The sequence below is a fragment of the Misgurnus anguillicaudatus genome, chromosome 22 (assembly GCF_027580225.2).
Source record: "Misgurnus anguillicaudatus chromosome 22, ASM2758022v2, whole genome shotgun sequence".
NCBI classification, from domain to species: Eukaryota; Metazoa; Chordata; class Actinopteri; order Cypriniformes; family Cobitidae; genus Misgurnus; species Misgurnus anguillicaudatus.
In genome coordinates, this window is record NC_073358.2 from 39,331,312 (window position 1) to 39,338,099 (window position 6,788).

At 38.5% G+C, this 6,788-nt stretch overlaps 1 long non-coding RNA gene across 1 annotated transcript; it reads right to left on the minus strand.

Annotated features, from left to right (window-relative positions):
• Positions 1-2,188: 2,188 nt before the first annotated feature.
• On the minus strand, positions 2,189-3,599 carry LOC141358935 (uncharacterized). The gene is made up of 2 exons (XR_012365478.1): positions 3,107-3,599; positions 2,189-2,706 (listed from the first exon to the last, which is right to left on the minus strand). It is a non-coding gene; the product is annotated as an uncharacterized lncRNA (long non-coding RNA).
• Between the last annotated feature and the right edge of the window lie 3,189 nt (positions 3,600-6,788).

Genomic DNA, 6,788 nt, shown 5'->3' on the forward strand with positions numbered 1-6,788 from the left:
GTGTGTGTGTGTGTGTGTGTGTGTGTGTGTGTGTGTGTTTTCCCAAAATGACATAATTTATGAACCTGGCAATTAAAGAACGCTGGCCCTGCACATGCAACCGTGCAACCGAAGATTTTCAAAATCTCCACTCTGGCCAGAGTTATTAGAAAGAATCGGTTTCAGAGGCGAGTTCTCAGTTTGCGTCTAAACGAAGGGCGCAAATGAAGGGAAATGTCTCAGTTTTAAAATAACCATGTACATGTAAACAGGGCCTAAACTAAACAGACGGTGGAAGCGCTCCTTTTCTTTAGCCGCTCGGTCTTGATTTCCGCAACCACACCTTTATCTCACTCTCAGCTTCAGAATCAGGAGGACTTGACTGAAGGGAGGATAGTCTTACATCAGAGAAGTCCAAACTCGGTCCTCTCTAAGCGAGTTCCCAATTTGTCGGTCACAACGTGATGTCTCCGTTCTCTTCCTTCAGGGAACGAGGGTTACATACGTAACTGAGACATTTAGCAGCAGGTGTGTGTCCCTCAGTGTGGCAGGAACATGCTTTTCATGTTTACAGTTTCTGTTTTTACCATTAAAAACTCTCCTAAATCTAAAATGCCTCTGGTGGCATTGCTATGGTCTGTTTCAGCTTGAATAAGTCACACCAAAATGCTCATTAGTTGTAAGCGTGATTAAAAAAAAACTATGCTGCATTAAACAGTGTAGAGAGTTGTGTTGCATACTGTCTTTTTAAAGTGCTTTTCATCTACTGTAAGATCACTTCACAGTACTGTTATAAAATAAACTTCCCCTAAAAGCTTGTTGGAGCCTCTATTTTTATGTAGTCATTGTCTACGTCCGAAATTGCATACTGTCTTGAGTGGTACTTATTTGAATCAGTAAATTACATTTGCCATGTTGTCATTGTCATGCGACCTTCCAGCATCAGTTGCGTCACATCATCTTGGTTCATAAATCCTCCTCATGGTATAGATAAGTGTTCATCGAATGCAGAAAAAAAAACGTCTGATGCATCTTAACAATGATTTTACATGCATTAAAAAGGAGTTGATTCGCTTTTATGGAATCGATTCCAACCTTTGAAATCGACTCTCGATTCCCAACGCCTTGAAATCGACTAATCAATTTTTTTTTTATAATTTCCTATCCCTACATCCAGGTACTTTTTGCCTACTCTGTGGATTCGTACATACTTCTTTTGTCACACAAACATAACTCACATACAACTTTGATCTCAGAAATTTTTGTAAAATTGGCAGAGAGGCTTCTGTGTGAACACAAGCATGTTCCGTAAATGTTCTGGGATTGCTCCAGTAAAGGGCACCTAGTTACATTGCCGTAACATTTACAGAAAGCGTCACATGTGAACAAAGACACAACAATTGCCGAGGCGTGTCGTATAGAATGCACGTGTCATCGCAACAAGAAGTTATGCTCAGGTCTTTAAAATGGGGATTTAAATGCAGATTAACATTCACACTGAGAAATGTCTGCAAAATTGACTGAAGCAGAGATCAGTGAGCTCTTCACTATCCATGCTAAAGGTGAGATCCTTCACCAGCATAATAGAACAGCAAGAAAATCATTGGCAGTGTGAAAACACAAAAATCAAACAGTCCCAGACTACCTTTCTGTGTGTTTTGTGTAATCTCTGTGTGAAAAGGGTTATACTGATACTGTTTCTCGCCTGTTATATACTGTAATAGCAAAATAAGCAGTTTCGTACGCAGCCATAGTTTTGTGTTTTTGTCCTATTTCTCTATTATGTGTGGCCTGTCATTACTCTGGAAGTACTGCTCCTAATCAGCTAACCCTATCCAGCCATCACAGCGTTCCAGACAGTTTTCAAACTGCATTCAAAAATTTTATTTTCTGAAGTTTAAAAGAGTTGTTTTTGTTTGTAGTTATATCAAATGGTCCTTGACATTCTTTGTGTTTATTTATTCCTAATGTAATTCCGGCATTTACAGTATGGCTATATTCATTGCAAGAACCAGTGAATCTATATACAAGTTGATCTACACACATTGGGGGAAGGGCAATTTGATAACCCCAATTCACCTAACCTGGATGTTTTTGGACTGTGGGAGGAAATCTGAGTAAACCCATGCTAACACATGCAAACTCAGGCCAACCAACCAAGGGTACCTTCTTGCTCTGTTGTGAGTTAAGCAGACAGGAGACAAAGTGATGAAATAATAATAAAGATGGTTTATTAAACAATCTTAGTTGAGTTCAACGCTCAGTTTAGCTGTTGATGTCAGGACTAACTAACCTTGTTAGGACATATGACTTTGTCTAACTAGAAGCAGATTTAGCAGGTAGTATTATACAGTGGAAATTTACTGTTCACAAAATGCTTGTGATGTTAATAAAAACCTTGAGATGACACCATTGAAGACTCATATTAACATTAAAAGGCAATACAGCATGACTTAAACATTTTAAGAAAGTCATGTAAAAACAGAATACCGTACTAGTAGAAACACAGTACTTCTCTATACTAGAATAATCATTTTATCTTGGTGTTTATCCAGTGTGAGACTGCATAAACTGCATTTTTCTTGATCTGAGAGGCAGGTTGTCCTACAGTATCATTGAAGACATAATCCACTATGAAAACATCTGGCCTGTTCACAATTTCACTGTTGTCTGGGACAGAGGCTGCATCCAGTTTAAAATGGAGAAAAATGAGAACAGCAAGCTTGTCTGAAGAGAAGAAAGAAATCTGTTTTATGTATCATCATTTAAACAAACAGAAACAAAAACATGCTTTCAGACTAAAACAGATATATTTAAAATGATAATGAAAGAATAAATTGTGGTTTGGTCGTTTTCCTTTTGCTTATTTTCCCTATTATTATTCCTTTATTTTTCCCGATAAACCATTAAAGCATTAATTTCATATACGTTTTTTTGTATACTTAAATGTTAGTTTTGTGTTACAACTTTATTGTTGTGTATCAACATTTGTCCAGCATTTTTAGTTTAAGTTAACAAGTTTAAATATATAAAATGTATTCTTCTTTACACTGTTTATACAGTACAACTTGTATATCTACTGCACACAACTGTGTATGTGACAAATAAAATCTTGTATCTTGTTTACCTTTTCTCTTGTTTACCTCCTGCAAAGCACGATGACAATCAAGATCAGCTAAAACAGGACAGAAGAACAGTATGACATCACTCTCCTGCTCTGTAGAAACCTCCATCAGACCTGGAATCTGTTTGTGTAGAGCTTGTATAAAGTCCACATGAGACTCATGTGTGTCTCCAATGAAGATGACTGAATATTTCACTTGACGAGAGGAACTGTATCTCATCTGCTGCATGTCTGAAAAGGAACTTCTTTATAAAACCAGACTGGACATATATTGACATAACTTATGTACAAATAAACAAATGTTTATGCATGTATAAAAAGGTCTGGTCTTCAAAATAAATATATGTATAAAACAACAGTCAACAAACTTGGCACATACCGTAGGCCTATATTGTTTTCACAAAATGCTAGCATTATTTAAATAACGTTAAAACATGCTAGCATATGCTAACATAATGATACAGAGTCATGCTGAAACATGCTAACATGCAAGCTATAAATTATCATCTGACCTCCAAACTTTAAAACTACAACAATCTTAAATTCTTCAAACATCTTTCTAAACTATTTTTACATTTTACAATGGACTTTCTTAAACCAACATCAAAGTTTGTAAATCAAATCTATATATTTAAGCAATATCGCTCGAGTAGGAGTGTGATATAGCTCTATATCATCACGGCTGTGATTAGGCCAGAGGCACGAGGCCGTAGGCCGAATCGCGGAGGCAATCACAGCCGTGATGATATAGAGCTATATCACACGACTCCGAGAGCGATATTGCTTTTATACAACAGTTCGATGGCACACGTTTGAAAAACGAAAACTAGAAAACAACAACGGAGTTATTTTAAAAGCCTCTTTGTTTGAGAACTACTTCTTCCGCCACGGATTTGAGGGCGGCCAGAATGACTGGTAACACTTTCGGCTGCTTTGAATCTCATAACAACTCAATGGACGGAAAAGCTGTTTCTTTATATTACTGTTTCTTGGTCACAAAGTGTAGTTTTAAAGCTCACGTAACACACGCTGTTTCTGCATTTCTGATGTTAATCTGGAGTACCTATAGAGTAGTATGACATCCTTTATATCTCTGAAGAGTCTTTAGTTTAATCAGATTTATAAAAGAAAGATTAGCTTTACCGAATCTTTCCGATAACGTATGAAAAAATGAAGAAGGAGGAGTTATAACACGGGAGGAGCGAGTACGAGTCATACAACACTTATAACTTATGATTCACTACATGTTCGTGTCATTTATATAATATACACGCGCCTATTTCCAACATAAGACAGAAGTCTTACTTACCACGTGTAACTCGTCATGACCCGGTTCTGAAAATCCACCGCATCAAACACACACGCAAAACTCCGCTGCTAATCCGGATAATAAACTATATCCATTGTTTCCATAAGGCTGGATGTCTTCTCCTTACATCCAAAAACACACTTCTTGTTGTGCCATTGTTGACTTTTGAAATTAAACAAGGCTGAGTGGCGTGATAAGCTGTTAGCAAGCTCTAGCGTCTCCCCGCTGACTGACGGCTGGGCGGGGTTTTCCGGGGGAAGTTTTCCGGCGGAAGCCCATATAAAGAAGTGATACGTATCGAAAACCCCTGAAACGTCAGTTAGAACCATAATCGAAAAAAAATAGCCGAAACTTGTACGAACCCTGGCGAAGTGCATTCGGCACAGAAATACTCTGAAACACGCCCAACTGCATTTTTGACACTTTGCCTACGTTTAGCATGAGGAAACAACTCTATAACTTTGTTAATAAGTCAGAATGCTTGAAATACCATTAAACCCCCCCTTTAAGATTAGTTCAGTCGAGAATGTATCTGTATTATACTTAAATCTGCAGTCGATTAGTAAAGATAGCGCCTGTTTGAACGTTTGCTTAGTGAGATTCGGTACGAATGAGATCCAAAGCATGAGTGGACGTCAGTGTTCACTCGCCCCGCTGACCACCGCCCTCTCTGGGCTACATCTCTGACAGGGATTCCCTGGCTCTCATGTTGGCCTTGTTTGTTTTTGATCGTCAAAATGAGATCAAATCAGCAGTATTTAGTGTCATGATCAAACTATTACTTGTTTTTTATTAATATTTAGTGTCTTTTGTGTTATTGTTTTGGCGCGAGGTAAAAGTTAATAAAACTATACTTGTATAATGTTACTATTGCTTTCCCATTTACTCTTAATGCGATACGAGCAATCGATTATTATTAAACTTTGTTCTTGTCAGTACTATAAAAAACATTTTTTTATACGTGGCAGAGAGATGTTTGTGCATGCTGCTTATGAATATATCAGTGGCGATATCTCATAACATGTTTTAATAGTCACGTCACGATAAAGTAAATGATCAATGTCAATATTGCTCCAGAAAAAAATTGTTTACATTCCTCTTTCCAAGTGTTAATCGTCCACACGATGTGACAAGACATAACTTCCATTAAGTTTAACGTAGCATCCAAGAGCGCTGATCTTTGACGGAATAATAACTTGGGATTCACACACTGATTTACGAGCTAGTGAAATAATGAGACACACGGAGAGTGATTCAAAACAGCGCGTTTGTGTGTGTCCGTGTGTGTGCAGTTTTTCCATTCAGAGATGAGCCTGTTTAGAGGACCTCCATTCACTAGGTGGCGGAATGATACGAAAGGTGAAGCGGTTACTGTGCCGTTATCAGTAGAATATTGCACGGCTCTTAGCCAATCAGATTCGAGAACCAGAAAGAACTCCGAGAGCGATATTGCTTTTATACAACAGTTCGACGGCACACGTTTGAAAAACGAAAACAGGAAAACAACAACAGAGTTATTTTAAAAGCCTGTTTGGGAACTACTTTCTTCCGCTACGGATTTGAAGGCCGGAATGACAGGTAACACTTTCGGCTGTTTTGAATATCATAATAACTCAATGGCCGGATTCCCCGTTTTTAAATATAACAATTTATTGGTCACAAAGTGTAGTTTTAAGATTAGTTAAGTCGAAAAATATATATGTATAATATTCAAATCTGCAGTCGATAAGTAAAGATAGCGCCAGTTTGAACGTCTGCTTAGCAAGATTCAGTACTCGAGATCCAGAGCAATGAGCGGACGTCAGGGTTCACTCGCCCCGCTGACCACCGCCCTATCTGGGCTACATCTGTGACAGGGATTCCCTGGCTCTGGTGTTGGCCCGGTCTGATAAAAATTGAGATCAAATCAGCAGTATTTGATGTAATGAAACTATTACTTGTTTTCTTATTCATATTTTGTGTTGTTATTGTTTTGGCGCGAGGAAAAAGTTAATAAAACTATATTTATATAATGTTGCTTTCCCATTTAATCTTAACGCGATACGAGCACTCGCTTATTATTAGGCTTTGTTCTTGTCAGTACTATATAAAACAGTTCCCTTTCAGTCGGTCACTACGACGTCACGTCGTGACCGACGAATTGGGAACCGCTTCGCGGGTGACCTATCTGCTTCGAGAAACCTTTAAAACGCCAATGAACTTGGCATGCAGATAATTGCATCTGCCGGCGCCGCCCCGCCGCACAGGTATTTAATGAGCGGCAGGTGACGTTATCAAATCAGCTTTTTAGCTTCGAAAGCTGGCAGACTGACTGCTCACGAGAAGCTACTCTCTGCTCTTTGGAGAACTCTGCGTGTTCGATTTGGTTGGGCAAAG